Below are 12,721 nucleotides of genomic sequence, written 5' to 3' on the forward strand. Positions count from 1 at the left end.
TCTCTGGCCTTGCCTACACTATGCTTTTCTAAGAATTTCCTACCATTGTACTTCCACTACAGATAGCAACAGTGGACGCACCAGTGTAGACATGATACTGGCAACCACTGCTGTGACACGTTTCCTGCTTGTCCTTACTTCTCCCAAAGACACTCTGGGCAGAATAAGATGACAGCAGTAAAAAAGGCCAGCCAGTAGCTTGCCTACCACTAGGATTCCCACCATGGCACCAGCAGTGGCGAACAGCAAAGGCTGGAAACATTAAGAAAAAGCTCTGTCTAGGCACAATTTCTAACCCCTTCTTTTAATAAGCATATTGAAACCCTGTAGAGTTGGAAGGGGCTTTTACTTTAATTAAAAAGCACTATTTAATAATAGTCCAACAGAACATCTGTAGAAACAAACAATCCTTTCCTTTACGTAACTATTAAAATCCAAACCTTCCCACAGATGAGCATGTGTCCAAAAGATAACCTTAAGAGTTCTGACAAACTTTTTTTTTTTTAAAGGCTATAGAAGCATTATAAGATTTATCCTGATGAAAAGGGCAAGGGGAAGCATTTCCTATAACAAATACTGAATTCACCCATTTTCTTCTTTCAAGCTTTGTAATCGATGCATACATGGCAAAAGTTGAAACAGTTGTGACATGATTAATGGTCTTTTTCAGAGATTGTTGATATAATTGCTGCTGTTTTTCTTGCCCTTGCCTTTCCCCTTTTCCTGCTTTTGTGCAAGCAAAAACTGTTAATAAAAATCATCATAAAAGCCCCCCTTAAAGAACAAAGCAGAGACTAAAATAAATCTCACTCAAGAAGTTACAAAATAGGCAACAGCTTTCCCTAGTGTTCCAAGAATTAAAGCAAACACAGGTAGAGAACTGTACCATCAGAGGAGTAGCCGTGTTAGTCTGTATCCACAAAAACAACGAGAAGTCTGGTGGCACCTTGAAGACTAACAGATTTATTTTGGGCATAAAGCTTTCATGGGTAAAAAACCCACTTCTTCAGATGCATGGAGAAGAAGTGGGTTTTTTACCCACGAAAGCTTATGCCCAAATTAATCTGTTAGTCTTTAAGGTGCCACCGGACTCCTCGTTGTTTTTGTACCAACTGTTTACTCTTGGATGGTAACATTCTTTCAACTGACAAGATGCTATAAATTCAGTAGCTGATCTGTGAAGGAAGTAGGGAGTTCAAGTGAGTTAAAAATTTCTGTATAAATAACCATACAGATTAACAGATTTTTAATACTCACCAAGAAGCACTTACTCTAAGTACAATGATTATGAAAACACAGAGAACATATTTACTACAAAGCAGTGACTTTAATGCCCACAAGGCAGCACTGGTTCTTAGTGAAGTAATAGCTCAAAGCCACCGTTTAGATTTTCCAAATTGATTAAAGCTGACCTGCAAGTGAAAAGACATAAGGCTATTCATTTTCAGACTCTTGATGTTGTATAAAAAAGCTTGAAAGATTGTTACAAATAACATTTCTGCTTCTTTTCTCCATTAGAAACGTAAGTCTCACTTCCCTTTGAAGACTCTATGGTGTCTGAAGAACTAGTGAAATTATCACCACTCAAAAGAATGAAAGCAGAGCTGCGGAGAGGGAAGACATTTTTAGTCAGACTGTTAAACTTCTTTTGGTGTTTGTTTTTAACAACCATTTTAGTCCAATTCCTGATACACACTTGGGAGAAACCATGTTAAAAACTCTATAGTTTCATCCCTTTAAGAGCTCACAAACCACACACATCCTGAGATTCCCAGAGTCCTTCAGCAAAACCAGGGACTTGATATTCCTGATCATTCTAAATAAAAAACAAGTCGTATTTATTATTAATTTGGGGTGGGAGGAAGCAGAAGGGAAAAAAACCTCTCAGAAGCTAAGAGGGCACAAACCCAATTTTCTATAAATCCTCTGCAGGGCAGTTTTCCTCTTTGATGAACCATGTCCATTTTCTGTGTTGTTACAATCCATTTTTTAGCTTAAATTCCAAAAAGGAATCACCAGTTACAGAGTCTAGCCAGAGTACTCTCTCGTCCTTCAATTTTAAGTTCCCACTATGGCTTCAAACTCAATGAACAGAGTTACTCTCTGGTCACAAGGAGGACAGTTGGCTCTATGGAAAGAGAGAAAACTGGAACTTGAGTCATCCTACACCAGTTGAGCCAGGAGCAGGCTGCTGACTCAGAGGCAGGCAGTGACAGGCAGCAGCTATGGGTGAACTTGCTTGGGTTCCAGCCTACAACTCGCCAACTTGGTAAGTAAGTAGACATATATGCCAAGTATTATTTAAACCTTTAAAAAAATAAATGTTACAATTTTCTGCATTTCATGACACTGGTGAATTTGTTTAGTTCAAGTATCTGACAACTATTTTCACTATTTTCTGTTGTCAGGTAATATTAATTCACAAATATTAAAATAACATATCAGATCACTTTATAACATATGATCTAAGACTCAGTTAATGCAGTCCTGTGCATTAACTCAATTTTAAAAATATGAATATAAAATAATTTATCCATTTTTTTTCATCGTGAGCTCTCACATTCAATCTCAAAATGCTGAACAGAGCAAGAGATCCAACTAAAAAATCATGAACATACTCAATTTTCATATCTGCTCCTCTTAAGTCTGCATTCTACTGCACGGGTCAGTGTTAATAAAGAAGGATTTGCTACACATTTCCCCGAGAATTCTCCAGGCTATCTGACCTTGTTGTATAAAACAAAAACAGAACACAGCATCATCTTCATTTGGGCAAAACATAGCCAAATCATAAGACATAATTCAAGAAGTGCTGCAAAAGAATGGAAAGAAAAAATATGAAATACATGCAGTAACAACGTCACTGTAGAGACACCAGTTGCATTTCAAATAAGAATTACTTTTTCTAAACAGCTCTGGGCAATGTGTCAATGTGTCAAAATAAATATTAAATAAAGTCACCTGTATTTCTAAATCCACTTTCTTAACAAAGATGTATTAAGTAATGCACTCTGCCTTGCAAGGCAGAAACATTTTACTTCCAGCATATGGCAACAATTTTACAAAGTTTCTAGGTTTTACTCAGTATTTAACGTGTGCTTTGACTAATTTACTGACTTAGTACAGACTGATTTGTACTAAAAAAATTTGCTGACACTTTAAGGTTAATCAGAATGACAGTAAATAATTTATTTTAGTTCACCAATATTTTGTCCTAGAAATGGTCTGTTGCCTACCTTACCTAAATAAATAATAGCAAATATGAATTTGACTAAGATGCTTTCATTATATTACTGTTGGTTTTGCATGAAAACCTATTTGGAAACAAGCAGCAAGGGGGAAATTTTTTTCTCTCCCATCTGTGACAGGCAGCTGCTCACTGGCTGGAATCTATGATGATACCAGACACTTAAAGTAGCACCAAACCAAAGTAAACATTGCATAAATAACTTTAAAAACATCTGTCCCACTTAATAAAATACAATTTCTAACGTAGTTGTGCTACGCCATGATAGTTCTAATTGCAGGGTGTGGGCTATGTTAAATACTGTCATTAGAAATTATTTTACATTTTAAAAAATATGAAAATTTATCTTTTAGTTTATTTTGGACATTAAAAAATGTATTCGAAAACCAAAACTGAACCCCAGAGATTTCTCAGGCATGTAAAACTGTGGCACCATAGGTACAGATGTTTAACTACTCAGCCCAGGTTAGAATGTAAAGTAATCTTAATTTGATCCAAAACAATTCACATGTAAAAATAAGTCAAGATACAAAAAGAACAGCTCAGCCACATAAAGATTTGTATCTATACAAACTGCCATGTCTGAACCACAGTTAACATCAGGAAGCTGTTGGTTTAGTTTTTCTTTTAAAGAAATCTTGTCTTACAACTTTTAGAGTTATTTTGCCACGCATTCAAGTAGGATATTCATTCCCCATTTCCTACACTACAGAAGAATCAAAACAGAAGCTTCCTATTTACTGTTTATTATACATGTTTTATTTAAGGCACTTTTCAACAAATATTGATTTACTCTATAATTTAAATGTAGGGATTAGAATCTGCCACAGTAGAGTTTTGCTTTAAGAGCAGTTTTTAATTTACGTTTGTATTCAAGATTTCAAAAGGTTATGTACTAATAAACTGCCTGGAACTTTATCATTTGGGCCACCACCACCACTCTATTTCAATACATACCCCACTCCTACACCCAATAAAATACCTGTCTCTACCATTAAAGATATCAAAATATAACCTGAATCATAGAATTATTTAGAAATGGAAAAGACCTATTAGATCATTTCCAGCCAGTGAACAACTGCTCCCTAAAGAAAATGCTCTAATGTCTTGTCTAGTCCAGGTCTGAACAACCCTGCAATAGTGATCTCACATCTTCCTTGAAGAGACCATTCCATAAACTACCACAATTTATTGTTAGTAATTCCTTGCTGAAGTCCAACCTAAACATTCCCATGTTGGTTATTCCTCCATGCATCATCCCAATGGCTCATTATTGCTCAAGGACTAAGGGGAGACAAACTTGCAAGCTTCCCAACACAGTTCTGGCTGAATACATATGGTGTGTAACAAAAAAGTCCCAGCAGAACCATACAGCTTTTGCAGCCTGAATGTTTCCTGAAGAAAGCTGGTGGCTTTTAAAGACAAGTGGTACATGAATATCTACAAAACTTATTGTATTTTCATCTCACTATTTCTTAATTTGTTTTCATAACAAGGGTCTGTAATGGGACCTCTGAGAACTTGTATGAACAGTGTGGTCCAGAGACAAGGGCACTGGACTGGAAGACAGCACTCTGAGTTCTGTTCCCAGCACGTGTGACCTTGGACAGGTCCTCACCTCTCTTTGCTGTTGTTTCTCGAACCGTAAATTGGGGTTGCTTACCCAGCCTTCTCAAGCACTTTTGAGATCTACTAATGAATAGCAGCAAGTATGTACTAAGTATTATTGTGCGTTTGTACTATAAACTTTGCAAATAGAATGGTGGTATGGAGAGAACATGTTAAAGTTTAATGGATTAATTACAGAAGCAAAGACTATTGGAGGCCTCTTGATCTTTTAAGGGCAACTTCTTAACATACCCTCCAATGTAGCTTTCAGATGAGACCTTAAAAACGTTTCTGTTCCACGTGGACATTAAAGGGCTTGTCTACACATGCTGCACTGTTGCACCATGTCTGTGAAGATGCTCTATCCAAAGGCTCGTCCGCTGACATAGCACTGTCCAGACCAGCACGTATGTTGGTGTAACTTATGTCACTGGGGGGGAGGGAGGGGTTGATTCACACCTGTGAGCGACATAAGCCATACCAACCTAAGCTGTCGTGTAGACATAGCCAAAGAATCCATGCACTTTATATATTAACTGAGCTTTGCACAGTTTAACAACACATAACCTTTTGAAATCTTGAATAGAAATGTAGATTCCACCCTTCATACCAAAGATAAAATATCTGGGTGTTCTTTGGATCAACATTATGTAAAATATAAATCTTTAGTGTTTGATGTTACTGCACATAGAGACAGAAAGAAAATCGGATGTTTACCCCATGTTGACTTTTTCGTTTAAATTTTAAATTAAGGATCTTATTAAAGCAGACATCAGCTCGCTAGATCACGCCCAAAGTACTTCTCTCTAAACACAGTGTCGGGAAGTTAAACTAATGGTCGACTGGACCTTAAAAAAATTCAGCTTCTCTGGCAAACAGACACAATACTAGTACTTGATTCTGACCAATCTAAATATTTGGAGTTCATTTATGCCATCAAACATGGATAGTAGTGGATCAACACCCTGGGCATTCCCAAAAATGTTTCTTTAAGATTCCTTGCTACTGTCTTTAAATAAACTAGTCCCATAGGAACCTGTAGCTTATGAAGCACCTGATTTATGCAGCAGACGGGTGAGTTTTTCACAAGTCCTCCCCTTTAAGATCCCAAGCAGAAGAATGAAGTTACTTGCTGAAAGTGTTTCACAAGCAGACACACATGGTGTCCAGATGACTGGCAGCTACAAGCTGAAAGCTGCTAGTGACATCCACTTTACTCCCAAAATGATCCACATGCTAACAATGGTGCTCACGACTAACCTCACATTTAAACATCCATCCACTTTAGAAATTTATATTGGCATGAAAGACTTATGTACAATAGAGTTTATTACTATTAAATATATTTGCTATGTTTGGTAAAAAAAAAACTTAGAACTTTATCTTCAAAGAGCTGTACAAGCAATTTTTCTTTTTTAAACAAAACCACCCTATTAGGTAGGTAAGCAACGCTGAATTATTTTCTTCCATATATACATGGGGAAAACAGACAAAGGTTAAATGGTTTTCCAAGGCAAAAGGGGGAGTGTGTGTCAGAAATAGAACTGGACTTCAATAGTAGTGGCTCCTAAGTCTCTGCTCAGACCACACTATCATGCCTCTCTCTCTCTCTATGAAGTACAATCAATGTACTGAAATTCAATGTAAAATTCTAAATATGTTAAGAATGTTAATACATGATTTTTATCTTGACCTTAACATGTTGAGTAACCTCCTAGTGATAAGCCACAATGCAAAAAGGAAAGTTTGTTTAAATATTAAAAGCCAGCCTGTTTTCTGTAATGAACTTCCATTGATTTCTGATCTGGTAGAGAGGAAACCAAGTTTCACAACTGTCAGAGCCATGAACTGCTTCTTCCACATCATGCAAATCTAACAGCAGTAAGTTAGAAAATGTTTAAATCACACATATAGTTATAAGACTAATCTGGTTTCTGAGATGCTGTGTCTCCCAACTAAAGACTGTTTCATTAAAGACTGTTTTGTTGCTCAGTATTAGATCTTACATTGATGTCCACAGCTCTGTAATTCATTGTTCAGCTTTTGCTTGTGTTTTTCTTGTGTAATGCAACTCCCTCATCCCTTCCAACATGCACACTGATGACTTTTCTTGCTTTAAACATAAATTGAAGATGTTTCTATTTTTCACTTCTTACCCTATTTACTCTGCTGACTGTTCTAGTTTGCATCATCTGATTTTTTATGTTTGCTTGTTGAAATCACTTTTTCGGTGCCTTGAGGTAAAAGATATTTAGCACTTATGGCTCCTCCCATCTTCAAAGTTCTATATGCATATCACCTAATTAATCTTCACAGTACATTTTGGAGCTGAAATATTCACATTTTACAGGTGAGGAAATTGAGGTGGAGAGGTTGAAGGAAAAGTCGGAATCAAGAGGTTCTGGCTCTTAGTCCGGTGCTCAGAGTACTATATAGTACTATGTAATTTATGTGACTAGACCACACAGTGCAAGAAATATTTTTCATTTAAACAGGTTTCAGAGTGGTAGTGTTAGTCTGTATCAGCAAAAAGAATGAGTAGTACTTGTGGCACCTTAGAGACTAACAAATTTATTTGAGCATAAGCTTTCGTGGGCTAAAACCCACTTCATCGGATGTATTTTCCACTGCATGCATCCGACGAAGTGGGTTTTAGCCCATGAAACCTTATGCTCAAATAAATTTGAGCATATCCAAGGTGCCACAAGTACTCCTCGTTCTTCTTCCATTTAAAGCCTTTCAAGACATCAATAATCTCTGAATAAAACCAAAAAGGACTTAGTTAGGTAAATCACAAACATAAGTTTCAGATAATTTGCTACTGCTGCTCTTCCTCCTTTATGGGGAGCGCTTAGAAAAGACAATTTAGGCCCAAAGTATTCAGTACAAAGTATACATGTGTGTCATACACCTGAACAGTGACTGTCAGGCAGGAGGGGAAAAGCAGGTTTTATAAATAAACTCAATTTCCAGGGCAGACATGGGCATAGAGGTTTTGAATTGTTATTAACTTTGCCCACTTTTCACAGAACTAAACAAAACGGAAATTTCATAAACTTTAATGAAAAACTGAACAGTTTAGAACACTGTAACCAGAACAAAACCCACAATCAAGTTATTTTGACATTCTTTTCCTGGAATTCTTCTCCTTAGTTGAATTATATTTCTTTCATGGAGATGAAGGAGGGTGACTGTTTTTGCATGTTAGTACCCATAACTGAGATTATTAAAACAGAGGAAAAAATGTTGATTTTGTACTAATGAGTTCCTCCTTGGGTTGTAAAAAAAATCACATGCATTTTGAAATCTCACTTCTCACTGGAAATACTTCTCTTCCATTACAGTGAAGGCGTCCTCCACCCATCCCCCATTATTTTTAAAATGTAAGCCATAGGAAATAGTACAGCAGCCCTAGCCTAAAACAAGTTCCACAAACAGAAAAGAACTTTGTCCTTAGACAGAAAATCCACAGGAATAAAATTATTCTGACAATAAAAGTTTGACTCAGTGTCAAGAAATATGTCAAAATATCAACACAGTGTAAATGTCACGTACATTAAATGTTTCCTTGTACTGCTTCATAAAATATTAAAGGAGACAGTGGGAGGACAGGAAGAAGTTCATATAAGGAATCTGCATCACCGAACTTTCAATTGTCATAGTATTTCCTATCAGATTATTTATTCTGTGAAATACCGTAGAACTCTCATTGATAAAAATACACAGACAGATGGAGTTGTTTAGAAAGCTGTTCATCATTCTAAAATAGTGCAAATCACACTTTGGATTGAAGAACATGTTAAAGAAAATGGCATTTCACTGTTCAGCCCAAATCAAATATTCCAACTACAGAGAGATTTTGTGTCTCCAAATGTACTGATTTTATTCCAGAAAAACTATACGCCATTTAACAACAACATAAAATAAAGCACTCTAAGACTAGTTAGGTTCCCCTCCCTTAAAATGTTCAGCAGAATGTTAAAAAACAATAAACAGAAAAGTCCCCAAATGGAAAGTGTCTGGCAGTAGAGAAGATCTCAGACTAGAGTCCATAGACTAACCAGTGATTGCAGAGCTCTATTCATGGCCCACAACCCCACAGAAGAGAAGGCAATAGAGAAGGTAAGGGTTTTTAGAGCAGTGGATCTCAACCTTTCCAGACTACTGTACCCCTTTCAAGAGTCTGATCTGTCTTGTGTACCCCCAAGTTTCACCTTACTTAAAAACTTACAAAATCAGACATAAAAATACAAAAGTCTCACTGCACACTATTACTGAAAAATTGCTTGCTTTCTCATTACCACCATATAATTATAAAATAAATCAATTGAAATATAAATATTGTACTTACATTTCAGTGTATAGTATACAGAGCAGTATAAACAAATCATTGTCTATGAAATTTTAGTTTGTACTGACTTCACTAGTGCTTTTTATGTAGCCTGTTGTAAAACTAGGCAAATATCTAAATGAGTTGATGTACCCTCTGGAAGACCTCTGAGCACTTCCCAGGGGTACACATACCCCTGGTTGAGAACCACTGTTTTAGAGGATAGTAGAGGACCTATTACATGAGGTGATTTCTCTCTTCCAGATCAGAATAGAAATATGTGGGAATCACTGGCTAAGGCATATGTATCTGGCAGCACCACCATCTCTAATGTAAAAAAAAAAAAAAAACTGCAACCTGACACCAACCCACATAAAACCACACAAATAGCCCTATTTTTAAAGTAATTTTAACCTTGCTTAACTCCAGAAGCAATGTTGTCTAATAACACCTTTCCTAACAGCACTTATAGATCAACAAACCTTCATCCAAGAGAGGAAAAAACTGCATTTTGGTGTCATTTCAACTCTTCTCAGATTTGTCCAGATATGGGTTAGTCCCAAAATCAAGAGTTGCAGTAAACAGGGAAAGTCACACGGCCAAAGGGAGCCGTGGCACTATCGCTCAACACTTCTCAAATTTCTTCAAAGATCACTTATCTCCTCCTCCTCTCTCTGCCTCTCATATTTACGTTGTTTCTTTCCGCTACATTAAGACTGATGTCCACATGCTCCCAGTCCACAAGTCCCAGTCCACATTACTCTGTGACACTATGATGCTATTCTTGACAGTGAGTTCTAGTCCAGGGGGTGTCAACCTTTTTCTTTCTAAGGCCCCCTCAACATGCTATAAAAATTCCACAGCCCACCTGTGCCATAACAACTGTTTTTCTGCATATAAAAGACAGGGCCTGCATTAAGGGGTAGCAAACAGGGCAGTTGCCTGAGGCCCCACGCCACAGGGGCCCCCGTGAAGCTACATTGCTCAGGCTTCGGCTTCAACACCTAATTATGTGGTTCAGAGCCCTGGGTTTCAGGCCCTGTAATGGGATTCTGCTTTCCGCCCTGGGCCCCAGCGATTCTAACACTGTCCCTATTCAGCGGACCCCTGCTCGTGGTCCCCCAGGGCACCCCAGACCTCGGGTTGAGAACCACTGTCCAATCTAGTCTGTTATGGACTAGTCTCCCAGAGGAAGTGGTTAAAGTCCTATTTGCCTGGAACGTTTAGAATGAACAAAGCACAAAAATATACATTAGGAAATATCCCTGCACTAGCTCTGTAGAGGGTGGGAAGAAGTAATAGGTCCTCAGAGGACTTTTCCTTGTCTAACTCTATGACTCTAGTCCTTTTCTCCTAATGATGCCACAAACCCCTGCTTGGATGCTACACAAAGACACCATCTAAGGGAACAAAGGAAGGCAAGTTTAGGCAGCGGGAATGACTGCAGAATACTGTTCCTGAGCATTACACCCAAGCTGGTCCCTAACCTGGCCACTAAATACATTAAAAAAAAAGGACAGAATGGAGACAGGTGTCCCAAAAGGAGAGACCAGCAAGTCCTGTTCTCCTGCGACATGGACCTTCCCCGGCCCCTGCAGAACAGCAGCAAGTCCACGTGCCTTCCCCAAAGGCCCTGCAAGACAGTGGCCAGTCCACATGCTCCCTACCACCGGCCTTCCCCAGGCCCCCACAGGCCAACCCATGTGCCACACGCCTTTGTCCGGCCCAGGCAGGACAGTGGCCAGCCCCATGCCTGGTCCCAGGGGCTCAGTTCACCACCCACCCAGAGCAGAGCACACACCCCCCACACACACAGAGAGCACACCCCCACCCCCCCACACTCAGAGAGCACACCACCACACACACACACACACACACACACAGAGCACACCACCACCACACACACGGCGCACACACAGAGCAGAGCACACCACACCACACAGACACCCAGAGAGCACACCACACACACACAGAGCACACCACACACACAGAGCACACCACCACCACACACACACACACACACACACAGAGCAGAGCACACCACACCACACAGACACCCAGAGAGCACACCACCACACACACACACGGCGCACACGCAGAGCACACCACACACCACCCCCCACACCCAGAGAACACACCACCACCACACACACACACGGCGCACACGCAGAGCACACCATACCACACCACCACCCACCCCCCCACACACACACAGCAGAACACACCCCCTCACACACTTGTTGCCTCCCGGGAGGGCCCCGCCGCGGGCGCGCGGGGTCAGGGTGACCCCACGGGAGCCGGGGACGTGGGGACGAGCCCCGGGCTGCGCGGCGGCCCCTTACCTGCGGCGAGTCCCGCAGCCCCGCTCCGAGTCCGCGGCAGCGAGTCCCGGACACAACTTCGCCGCGCGCTCCCGACGCCCCCACCCGGGCCCGCGCCTCCTGCTCGGCTCCCTCCCCCTACGCGGGCGCGCGCCACCCCGGCTGCCACGCAGGCCCTGCCGCCCGGGAGCGCGCGCCGGCCTGGCCCGGGCCCAGAGCTGGGGGTGGGGGCAGGGCCCCTCCCCGGCGGCTCCGCCCGCCCCAGCCCACGGGCCCGGGGAGCCCGGACAGACACCCCCGGGGCGCGAAGGGGTCCGGCCCGAGGAGGGGGAGCACGGCGGCGCCAAGCCTGTTGAGGCTTCGCTCAGGGAGGGCACAGGCCGCCCAGAGGGGCACTGGGGGAACCGGGGGTGCAAGGGGAGGCCCTCCGCGAGGGGGGGGGATGTACCGGACCCCCAGCTCTCTGCCTGGGACCGGCTAGGAGACTGTCCTGGGGCTTGCGTGAGCCATGCCCACAAGCGGGAACAGCTCCTGAGCCCTCAGCGTTTGTACAGCGCCTGACACAGCAGGACCCCAAAGCCTGTGGGTGCTCCCGCCCTAGGGCTAACAGCAGCTAGGGCCCTACGGGCTGTGGGAATTCTACAAGGGAGAGTTAAATCCTGCCAGAATGGACCTGAATACTGAACTACGGATATAAATAATAGAAATTTACCTGCAAGTTTGTTTAACTTCTGTTTTTAACTTGTGGGTTTTTCCACATCCTAAGATGAGTCATAGCAACAGCAAAACTGTACTGTGGAAAACAAAATTAGAAATTCCCTCCCACCACCATCACAGTCTCGTCACCTTTACTCCCACAGAAAATTACTTTCTCAAATGATTTATAGGTCAGGAGACAATGCTCACGTCTTTTCCCCCTGAGAGTGACAGGGTGCACATATGTACCTAGTCATTTTGTTAATTTATACCTTTTGTTTCCCCCTTCTGATCCAGATAAAATTCCCCTCCACCTCTGTGCTTAACAGGAAATGAGCAGTGATAGTGAGAGGGTTAGAAATTAGTTGCAACAAAGGCAAAGTCATATATTTAGAATTTCTTTCCCCAACATTTACATTTTTCTTTTCCTATTGATGTATGTACATAATGTCCATTCAAAAGACACTCAAATGAGGTGCCCCATCTTACAAGCACACATGCACTCAATATTAAGGACAA

The 12,721-nt window shown here is 41.2% G+C and overlaps 1 protein-coding gene across 3 annotated transcripts in view; it reads right to left on the reverse strand.

The window, feature by feature from the left end:
* The window catches only part of NEK6 (NIMA related kinase 6), a 110,089-nt gene extending 98,455 nt beyond the window's left edge, over positions 1 to 11,634 (reverse strand). For 2 of the 3 annotated variants that reach the window (XM_054007396.1, XM_054007393.1), the window contains exon 1: positions 11,528 to 11,621. The gene's annotated coding sequence lies outside the window, so the exon portion shown is untranslated. Of the gene's footprint in view, positions 1 to 11,527 lie in introns of all 3 variants that reach the window. The other variant, XM_054007394.1, reaches the window with a different exon arrangement.
* Between the last annotated feature and the right edge of the window lie 1,087 nt (positions 11,635 to 12,721).

The sequence above is a fragment of the Malaclemys terrapin genome, chromosome 17 (assembly GCF_027887155.1).
Source record: "Malaclemys terrapin pileata isolate rMalTer1 chromosome 17, rMalTer1.hap1, whole genome shotgun sequence".
Lineage (NCBI taxonomy): Eukaryota > Metazoa > Chordata > Testudines > Emydidae > Malaclemys > Malaclemys terrapin.